At 44.7% G+C, this 11,875-nt stretch overlaps 1 pseudogene; it reads left to right on the forward strand.

Moving 5' to 3' along the window:
- The first annotated feature begins 1,178 nt into the window (after positions 1 to 1,178).
- Positions 1,179 to 8,806, forward strand: LOC125393672 (large ribosomal subunit protein eL18 pseudogene; annotated as a pseudogene).
- Positions 8,807 to 11,875: the final 3,069 nt, after the last annotated feature.

Below are 11,875 nucleotides of genomic sequence, written 5' to 3' on the forward strand. Positions count from 1 at the left end.
ATCCTTAGCCATCAGAGAAATGCAAATCAAAACAACTCTGAGATTCCATCTTATACATGTCAGAATGGCCAACAACAAAAACACTGATGACAGCTTATGCTGGAGAGGTTGTGGGGAAAAGGGAACACTCCTGCATTGCTGGTGGGAATGCAAGCTGGTACAGTCACGTTGGATATCAGTATGGCAATTTCTCAGAAAATTAGGAAACAATCTACCTCAAGACCCAGCAATACCACTTTTGGGTAGATACCCGAAGGGTGCCCAATTATACCACAAGGAAATGTGCTTGACTATGTTCATAGAAGCATTATTTTTAATAGCCAGAACCTGAAAACAACCTAGATGTCCCTCAACCAAAGAATAGATAAAGAAAACATGGTACATTTACATGATGGAATACTACTCACCGGTAAAAAATAATGACATCTTGAAATTTACAGGCAAATGTATGGATCTAGAAAAAAACATATTGAGGTAATCCAGAACCAGAAAGACAAATGTATGTACTCACTCATAAGTGGCTTTTAAACATAAAGCAAAGAAAAGCCAGCCTACAGTCTACAACTTCAGAAAATCTAGACAACAAAGAGGACCCTAAGAGAGACATACATAGATCTACATAGGAAGGAGAAAAAGACAAGATCTCCTGAATAAATTGGGAGTGTGGGGGTCATGCAAGAGAGTAGAAGGAGAGAGAGGAGCAGAGAAAAATATATAGCTCAATAAAAACAATTGAAAAGGCACAGTTTTCAAAGAATTTTACTGGTGATTGGTGCTGATCAGGATAGTCAAGCTGTATACAATAAAACATCTTGTCCCTAGGCTCATGCTGGCAGCATAGGGACACGATGTGCTCACTGTGTACCACTTGGCTATCTGGATCAGCAGGTGGGATTATTCAGAGGTAGTTAAAGAATTAGCATCTAGGCGCTAAGGAGATGGCTCAGTCCCGAAAGGGCTTACTGCACAAATTATGAGGACCTGAGTTCCAACCCCCAGAACCCGCTGGGGAGAAAAGCGTGGTGGTAAATATTTACAGTCCCCGAACTGGGAGGTGGAGGCAGGCAGAACCCTGGAGCTCGCTGGCTACCAGTCTAGTTTACTCAGTAAACTCCAATCCGATGAGAGATCTTGTTTCAGAAAAAACAAAAACAAAAAAACAAGATAGGGCTAGGGTGATGGCTCCGCAGGTAAGACCACTTGCTTTGCAAGAATCAGGCCTGAGATCTGATCCACAGCATTCTCATAAAACTATGGGTATGGAAACATGCCTCTGTAATCCCATCACTGGGGACTGAGACAGGAGGATCCCTATGGTTTGATGAGAGACCTTGTCTCTAAAGAATAAGGCCAAGGGTAATAGAAAAAGGACACCCAATATCTTTCCATGGTCTCTGCACATACACAGATTCACACACAAGCATACACACATGCATGTACTATACACACACAGAGAGAGACAGAGACAGAGAGAGAGGGAGAGAGAGAAAGAGAGGCAAAGAGAGGCAGAGATACAGCATGGCTAGCTTCAAAGAACAACACTTTCACAAGTCCATACACATACACATATATGCATGGGCTCACCCTCACAATCATACACACATATGAACCTACAAACTTACTGATAAAAAGGAAAGGATTAGGATTTAGAACTGTGTATGCAAGGCAGAATAAGGCTAGGCAGGAAACTCAAACTGAAAATACAAAGAAGAGAAGGGTAAAGTCAGAGGGAGACATGAGCAGCCCCAGAGGAAAGAGATGTGTTAGAGAACAGGTAAAGCCGCAAGGCCACGTGACAAAATGCAGATGAATAGGCATGGGTCAATTTAAGTTGTAAGAGCTAATTAATACCAGCTTGAGCTATCGGCCAAACATTTTGTAATTAGTACAAGGTTTTGTGTGATTATTTGAGACCAGGCAGCTCTGCCTCTGCTTACACAGTTCCCCAAGTACAACACTGAAAAGAAACACAGTGGCTCTTTAGATATCCGTGACTGCTGATTTCTTTTTTCCTTTGTTCTCTTCACTAGTCATGGGCAATTTTTATTTGCTGTAAATTCCAATTTTTAATATATAGCAATTGCTATTTTGTCATGTTGTTTTGTATTGCAAATTTTTCTACTTTTTAAAAAGCCGAATAATATTTCATTCTATGTATCCCAATCTTTTCCCAATCCTATTTAATTTTGCCGTTAGGAAATAATAGTAACAAGGGGCAGAGGAGATTGCTCAATGGTTAGAGTAGTTGCCATACAAGTGTGCAGTTTGGGTCCCCTAGAACCAACTTAAATGCCAGGTAAGCGTGGCAGCCTGACTGCAATTCGAGAGCTCAGAATGTGGAGACAACGGACGCCCAAGCCAAGCTGGCTAAGGATACTAGCCATATTAGTAGGCCTGGGGTTAAAGTGAGAGGCACTGCTTTAGGGACTGAAACAGAGAGAAATTGATGAGGACATCTGATGTCGACCTTAGGCTTCCACGCATACATGTAGACACATGTACACACACACACATGAACCAGCACATACACACACCTACACCATACACATGAAAAGAAATTAAAGGTGAGCATTAAACTCTATGTACCATTACATTATGACTTAAATTCCGTAATGGTTGTTGCTCTTTATACTGTGCGTTTCAAATAGAAGGAAAACTGCCCTTGAGGAAACATGTGGGGTGAGAATGCGAAGATTTTTAACCTCTGCTTTTGAGTGTCTTTCTATCTAGAAGAGAAGCCATTAAGCTGGGACTAGTGAAATGGCTCGGTGTGTGAAGGAGCCTGCCACCAACCCTGACAACCTGAGGTCAGTCGCTGGGTGCACATGGTGAAAGGAGAGAACCAACCTCTCTCTGCAAAGCTACTCTCTGACCTCTACATGTGTGCCATCACACACACACACACACACACACACACACACACACACACACACACACGTTAAAGAAATACCATCAAGCTTGAACGGAGGAAGTTGAAAGCCAAGATTAGAACAGACAGTGGAAAGCTACTTTCGCTGAACACACAGATGGAACTCTGCCTTCCTCTTGGCTACCATGTGAAAAGAGAAGTTACGCTCCATAGATGGCCACTGTTCAAATATTTCCTAAGTGTCTTTGAACTGGTTTCAAATACTGCTAAAGTCCTTAAAACCACAATGAGGCCATAAGGGCCAAAGCAGTGGAGATGGGAGGTGGGGGAAGAGTCCTCTAAAGAGAATGGGGGAATGTGTGCCTTCTTTGAGAGACGGGGTGTAGATTTAAAGAGAGCAGCCATGTAGAGGAAGAGGCTTGGACACGGCAAATGGGCTCCCATTCTTGTCAGGAAGAGCTGAAAAGAACAAGGCTGACAGCTTGTGTGAAGCCCCAGAGAGAAGTGTCCTCTTACAGAAGTACCTGTCAAAGGATTCTTGTTCCCAACCTCTAGAATAGCCCACCCCAGGAGGGACCATAGTTCAAGAACAGAAGCCAGATACACTCTAGTCACTGCTGGAAGCTCCCTGCTGGCAGCAAGCCCAGGCCGACAAGAAAGATTTAACTTTAAACCGATTTCCAGATTTCTTGTTATATGGTAGTGAAATTTCAATCTAAACCAAGACTGAAGAACTTTTTACTTATCATGAGCACTATGACCAAAAACGTCATGAGTCGGATGAATTGTTACCTGTGGCTTTCTACTCAGACCCCGGCAGGTCTATGCTTCCATGAAGTGCATTGCCCACTGTGTTTGAATGATTTAGCTCACCCTGTGTGAGAGCTGACTGCCCAGAGGATAACAAGGGTCCCCAGAGCCCCTTAAGATAGCATAGAAAACCAGAGGAATGGCAGGAAAAGGACATAGATGGAAAACATTGGCCTGGGGCTGGAGAAATGGCTCAGTCAGTAAAACACTCACCATGCAATCATGAGGACCTGAGTTCAATCCCCACACCCAGATAAGCCACGTGTGGTGGCTGTGTTTATGGTGGCTTACAGTAGCTGGGGATTTGAAGACAGACACAGGCAGATTTCTGGGACACCCTAGGAGCCAGCCTAGCTATCTATCCTAGCTGTCTTGAGACCTTGTCTTAAAAAAAAGCAAGGTAGATGGCTTCTAAGGTTGACCTCTGACCTCCACATTCACTTACATGCATATCACACATAATCACACACACAAGACTGATTTTTAATCAGAGTTAATAAATAAAATTTACAGTTTGATTGACAAGTGCCACCTGTGCCAACCAAAATCTAGACAAGATTACTGAACAGATGGACTGCAGAGTTCTTTAACAAGAAAATAGTGTTTGCCAGTAACTAGTTGGACTCACTAGGAACCAGTCTAGCTTATTTCTTCTCTCTGTCGTCTTTGTATCTCATGCCTCTGTGTCTCTGTCTTTGTCTGTCTCCTTGTCTCTGTATCTCTCTGTCTCTGTGTGTCTCCCTCTGTCTCTCAGTCTCTCTGTCTCCGTGTCTTTGTCTGTCTGTCTCTGCCTCTCTCTGTGTAGTTTTCTGTGTCTCCCCAGGTTAGTGGATAAGGGGTCTTCCATCATTCCTGCATCTTGATTTCTGTGAGGCCTTTCTTCTTGCTTTGCTCTGTGCTCAAGTGGGCATGTGCCAAGGACAAGGGTGGATTTACAATCCCCCAAAAGGACTTCTCACAGTGTCTTGTCACCCTGGGAGGGAGTCTGGTGGCATTCCCATGGACTTTGTTCAGATTCTGTCCAAGTTAATAACTATTTTTTCCAAAGAGCCCATAAAAATGGCATACATACATTTATGAAATCCCTTGTATAAAACCTGAGCAAGCACATCTCAAGTATTTATCATTCCTTTCTGATGAAAACATCGAAAATCCTCCTAGCTTCTGTGAAATGCGCGGTTCACTGTCATTATCTAGAGGCCCCTCACTGGGAAGGGTTTTATATGAATAACTTGGAAGGTGACAGGGTACTGGTTTTATCAAATGTATGCAAGACAGAAGAGATAGCGAATACATTTGAATGACTATAATTCTCTTTTTTTCTAACTTGCAATCGTATATGTGGACACATTTTGACATTGAAAATGAAAATCTCTGCACCCAGGACAGTGGCTCAGACTTGACTGAAGCAGTGGTTTGCTTCGATTTGTTTTAATCTGCAGAGCCCACTAACAAGGTGACTCTCTGATCACCATCCCTGGGGCCAGCTTTCTGTCTCATGTCCTCATTCTCTGTAACAACACACCAACTCCTCTCCACAAATTGCTCCCAACCTGGATGGACCATGTCCTGTGACTCATCTGGGCTCCCCAGGGACCTTTATTCCCCCACCCACACCCCTGCAGAGGCCCTGTTGTTTTTCGGCTACCGCAGAGGCCCCTGCCATTGTTCCACTAGGTTTTCAACGCCCTGGGCATCACTCTAGCTCCTGGCCCATTTCCAGTCTCCCTAGAACTCTGTGCCAAGGGTCCACTTGTTCTTTCACCCAATTGTCGTGTATCTCTGTGCATAAACATCCATGTACTTCCCACTGACATGACTCTCCTAGTAAAAAACATCAAGTCTGAATTGTTTACAGATTGAATTGTATCAGTGCTGGGTGGGGTTGGGTATGTCTAACCTATTTACCTAACATGAGTTTGCTTCAAGTTCCTAGATATTGAAAACATAGACCCTAAGTATATGTTGGAAAATCTTTTATAGGATAAAATTATTTTATTTTTGCAAGGATTTTGAATGTTGGATGATTCTTCCTAATTGATATATATATATATATATATATATATATATGGAGGGGGGAGTTGAGAGATGGTTCAGTGGTTAAAAGAATACACTACTCTTGCAAACATTTGATTTGTAACATCCACGTAGGCAGCTCACCCCACATAGGCAGCTCACACATACATAGGGCAGCTCACATTCACATAGGCAGTTCATACCCACATAGGACAGCTCACACCCACATAGGGCAGCTCACACACACATAGGCAGCTCACACACACATAGCTCACACCCACATAGGCAGCTCACACCCATATAGACAGCTCACACACACATAGCTCACACACATATAGACAACTCAAACCCACATAGGGCAGCTCACATCCACATAGGGCAGCTCACACCCACCTAGGGCAGCTCACATCCACATAGGCATCTCACATCTACCAGTGACTGCCACTCTGATCTGAAAACTCTGGCCTCCATTGGAAATCTGCACTTATGTACACATATCCACACGTAGAGCACACATGTACACATAGTATATATATATATGATTCAGGGCTGGAGAGATGGCTGAATGGTTAAGAGCACTCATTTCTCTTGCAGAAGACTTGGTTTCAGTTCCTGGTACCCACATAGTGCTCTAATCATCTGTAAATTCAGTTCCAAGGAACCCAGTTGTAACATGAAGGGCTGGCTTGTTGGGGTTTCTGTCCCGCACAGGTACCCCACAGTCGGCAAGCCCCAAAGAAAATCATACGGAGTCTACATTAGGTTATAAACTGATTGGCCCATTAGGTCAGGCTACTTATTAGGTCTTATAACTTATGGTACCCCATTATCCTTATCTACGTTAGCCATATGGCTTGGTACCTTTTTCAGCTGTCAGCTCACTTGTTGCTTCTTCGGTGATCTGGGCAGGAATGTGGAGGGAGCTTCCTGCTTCCCAGAATACTCCTGTTCTCTTTGCTCCACCTCTACTTCCTTTCTGGTTTTCCCACCTATACTTCCTGCCTGGCCAATCAGCATTTATTTAAAATATGATTGACAGATTACAGACAATTCTCCCGCACCACCCATTGCTTTCTTTTGGTCTCTGTGGGCACCAGGCACATTTGTGGTACATACACACATCCAAACACTCATACACATAATAAAAATAAACAAATCTTTTAATATATGAATTATTAGGAAGGTTCAGTGGCATTCTATCTTTATTTCACATTTCTGTAAATTATTTTTAAACTTACTGCATATTTCTTGGAAGTTTCTAGTAAAGTCCTATTAAACATAGAGGAACCAATGTAGTTTTGACATAAAGCCTTCTTAACAAGAACAAACAAAAGGCCATACCCACTTTTATTCTTAACAAGCAAACATTAGAAAGGCAAGAAATGTCTGTCAACAGGTGACGGGATCAACGGGTTTGTCTGTCTTCACACTATGAGTTGACCATTCAGCAGTAATGGAATTGATGTTGATACACCAGCAAAGTGAATTAATATCAAATACAGTACACCAAGCAGAAGCCAGAGAATGCATAGGTCAGGTTCCAGCTATATAAAGTTCAAAGGCAGTGGCAAATTAAAGTTCCCTAAACAAATTAGTACAGTTCTCATTCCAGGGGTAGGGACTGACTAGGAGAGAACTGGATGCAGTTGAGCAGATTCTGTTTTATGATCTAGAATGTGGCCGCTATACAAAAGAGGGTACACATACCAAAAGCCTGGAGCTGTCCTCTGAAGAACTGTGAATCTTTACTACATATAAATAAATACCCCTGGGATCGTTGTTATTGTATATATGTGTGAGTGCACATTCATATACATACAAGTGCATGTATGTGTGTAGGCCAGAGCAAAATTTCAGGTATATAAGCTTTTACAAGTGTATAGCATGTACGTGTGTATGTGTAACCCAAAAGACCATCTCAGGTGCCATATACTTCTCTTTTTGTTTAGAGAAAAGGTCTCTCACTAGTTTGGAACTCATGAGGCCAGGCTTGCTGGCCAGCAAGCCCCAGGGCTCTGCCTGTCTCTACCTTCCAAACACTAAGATTATAAGTGTGAACCCCAAACCTGGTTTTTAAAAAAAGAAAGAAAAAAAGAAGGAAGGCAGGAAGAATGGAAGGACGCAAGGAAGGAAGGAAGGAAGGAAGGAAGGAAGGAAGGAAGGAAGGAAGGAAGGAAGGAAGGAAGGAAAAAAACAAAGAAAATGGGTTCCAGTGATAAAATTCAGGTTCCCAAGTTTACAAGGCAAACATTTTACTGACCAAGCAAGCAATCTTTCTGCTCCAGATTGTCATTTAAAGTCTCTATTTCATACCAGCATCCACTCACAAACATACCAGGCTGAGGGTGTGGCTCAGACATAGAACCCTTACCTAGGTTTGTGAGGGTCTGAACACACACACACACACACACACACCCCAAATGAGAATATTTTCACCCCAGTTTGCAGTTCTGGTCTATATATTTCTTTGGAAAAATGTAGTTTTAGGGGTACTTGGTTTAGGCACTTGGGTGAGCCTGTTTAGAAAGTTCAGTTCAATTCTGAACCTGTCCGAGCGGGAGGTGCCATCACGGGTGTTGACATTTGCCACAAGGACAGAAAGGTTTGGTGCAAAGAGCTGAAGAGTCGGGACGTCTACCTGTACAAGTTTCTGGACAGACAACAACTCCACATTCAATCAGGTTGTGTTGAAAAGGTTATTTATGATTTGCACTCACTGGCCACCTCTGTCCCTGTCCCAGATGATCCGAAAGATGAAGCTTGCTTGCCAAGGAAACAAAGCAGCTGAGCTGTGTGTGGGGACAGCCACAGATGATTGTGGACTCTGGAAGTGCCCAAGCTGCAGGTGTGTGGATTGTGAGCGAGCACCCAGGCCCAAAGTCTCATCCTCAAAGCTGGGATACTATCCATCCCCGACCAGCTGACCTGGAGTCTCCAAATGGCCGAGACACCATGCTCCTGTCTGGTCCTTGGAAAGGCAGAAAGATGTACTGGCATTTGGGCAAGGCCCCAGGAACCCCACACAGTCACACCAAACCCTATGTCTGCTTCGAGGGCCAGAAGTTTGAGCATGCCAGAGGCAGAAGTGCCAGCCGTGACTACAAAAGCTAACCCTGGCTAAAGCTATTACTTACAAAAAGAAAAAGAAAAAAAGAAAGTTCAGTTTATCAAGTAATGGGGTAAAATTTTATAACTTCTGTTGGTAGATTCATATGGGGCAACGAAACTACAGCTTGCTGCCTCGGGACACCACGTCCTGAGTTCAGATCGCGGTGGCTGCTTACATCTGGGTGTGAGCCAAATGTGGTTTCCCCCAGCTTTTCCCCAGTCTTCAGAGCCTCCACTCACAACCCTTGCCAATCATACACTGGCAGGCACCAGCTAGGAGCCTGGGTCCCTGTTCCCTTGGAGCAACCCCACCCCACTGTGGACACTGAGTAAACCACTCTGGGAGGGAACAGAACAAATGGGACTGTCCCTCTGTCTGTCTCTCTAGCAGCCTTGAATAGCGAGCAGGCTCTGCAGGGCCCACCTGGTGACCCGTTCAGGTCAGAATAAGACTTGGTGGAAACAGCAAGCCCATTCCCCTGTCTTCCTTCTTAGTCATAAATGCCAACTACAACACATATGTGAGAATAACCAGACTAAACTGACCGTTCTAGGGGCCTTCAACACAAGCCAGTGAGACTAAAGGAAGCATGCAGTAGAATCCCCACTGCAGTTGAGACACCCAGGGCTGGCTGTTAGTGTTCCTTTCCTGCTTAGCAGAAAGGGCAGTATTAGAAGATTATACCTGTCCTTTAAAAAGGTAAACTGAGTCACAATGATCTTTTATGGAACACAGAGGAGAATGAGATTCACCTACTAATCCCTTGGTTGACCTTTTGTTAAAGAATTCTGCTATTTGTGCTTTTGCTCCATAAGTAGATTTAAGAGAGCCACATTTCGTGTGCGCCAAGTGAGGCAAAGGAAGTGTAGACAGATTGTCTGCAGCTTAAGGGCTCCGTCATGGGAAAAGGGTGGGAGGAGTCAGGACTCTTCTCTTATTAAGGCGAGCGATTCAGCTCTGACAGAGAATGGGAAAGAGTACAGATAATGCTTTTAATCTTTTATTTTACTTCATTTTCTATTCTTTCACGCTAAATTTGGTAGCAAGTGAAGCCTTGGCCAGGCTCTCAGGGCTCACTCTGGCTCCAGGGAAGACAGGCTAAGTCTGAAGGGCCCAGAAACATGTCTGGAGCATTTTAGCAAATACTACAAAGTTCTGGATCAGCGGAATGGTCTGTCAACAAACATTAAAAACCCAGTGCCTGCAGACCAACCGAAGGTTGCATGCTAGTAGGCCATTTTAGTGGGTTAAGCCTTGGTTTCCTCCACTGTAAACTATAGCTAAAAACTCCTCTCACCACTATAAGGGTTAAATTAGATGACATATACAAAAAGACTTATTGTTATTGTTACTCTAAAGGAAATTCAAGTTCTCCAGAGGACTCCTGATGAAGACAATGGAGACTGGAGGGTAAAGAGAGTGTCTCAAGATTGGTACTTCCTGATAGCCATGTGCCCTGACTGAAGGATACTGAGCCACCTAAGCCTGGCCAGAAAGACCTGAAATCCAAAACAGCTCCAGGAGAGGGTTGGGTACTAGTTTTATTCCAGTAGACCGTAGCAGCCCTTTGGGGGTTCTAATACTATCCCTAGGACTTTGTCCACTTTTGAGAGAGGCCATCTCAGGTCACAGGCACACTTCTGCTGGGCGTAATGGAGTTTGTTTGCTTGTGGTCAGGCCAGGAAGCGCCAAGGCGGGTGGCGGAGAGGCTGGCTGCCTTAACTGGGAAGCCAAATGCCTGGCCAACTGGGCCATTTCCAGAGAGCGAGCTGGCCTGCCTTGGCCCTGCAGTCACTGTCGCTGCCTACAGAACACCCCCCTGCAGCCAGCTGATTTTCTCATTGCTAGACTTCTAAATAGCGTGATTTATGACCATTCTCATCCGAGCTGGCCCCTGGGTGTACACACTTTCACTTCCAGCGTAGGAAGTGAATAATGAATTAATCACCCTGCCTCAGGTTCAATACGGAGCCGAGTGTTTGCAGATCTTTATTGTGCTGCACAAGCCAAGTCGATCTGCTCAATTTACACTCCAAATTCACTGGAGTCTGTACAGTTCTGCCTGATTCTTGGAGCCACAACCTTGTAGCTGCTTGGTCTCTGAGGTAAACTCCCTTCTCTCTCCAAGCAGCCTCTGGGTACTCTGAGAAACCACGCCATTTTTTTGGAGGCTGTTCTCTAGTGTGTTCTTCCTACAAAATGGTGCTGAGTATGGCATTTCTCAGCATCCAAAGATGTCAGCCTGTGTGTAGTGCACAGAGGAGGCACACAAACATTTGTTGAAGGTCTGGGGATACCCAGGCATGAGTATCTGAGTTCAAATCCCAGCACCTTTATAAAGCTGGTAGCGATTACTTGCAATCCCAGCACTGGGGAGGCAGAGATGGGAAATCAACCAGTCTAGCTAAATCAGTAAGGTCCTGGTTCAGAAAGAGACCTCGTCTCAAAAGATAAGGTGAAGGGCAACAGAAGAAGACATCTGTCATCAACCTCCAGCCTTCACGTGCGCCTGCACACACACACACACACACACACACACACACACACGCACGCACGCACGCACGCACGCATACACACCACATCACAAGGACTCTCCCAATGTTTATCAGCATTAATGGTCTGCAGTCAGGGCTACAGCCGTCTTTTGCTCCCTTGTTCTGGTCCTCTACAACTTTGGGGATTTTTCCTGCGTCTCAGAGCTGATAGAATCCAATTGATGAGGTAGGCTGACTATTTCTCAGGTCAGTAGGAGCACTAAGAGGTGAACATGGGCCTTTCCCAGCTTTTGGCCATTTTTCTTCACCTCCCAAGAAACCAAAGGCAGAACCGAATGCCTTTCACTCCATGCTCAAATGTGGAAGCAGGTGGGCCTCGGGCTCCCTGTGAAGTAGACTGACCTTCATCCTGATGCACTCCAAGGAGGAGGCACATTTAGGCAGGGGACACATTCTTCTAAACAGAGTTAGTTAAGGTGCTGACTTCCCCACCTGAAGCAGCCTTTCCAGAGCAGGAAGGGGTGGAGGGCAGTGCTGTCCTTCGAGCTTCCACCGTGTAGCCTGTGGCCCCCACAG

The sequence above is a fragment of the Myodes glareolus genome, chromosome 4, assembly GCF_982192425.1.
Source record: "Myodes glareolus chromosome 4, mMyoGla1.1, whole genome shotgun sequence".
NCBI lineage: Eukaryota > Metazoa > Chordata > Mammalia > Rodentia > Cricetidae > Myodes > Myodes glareolus.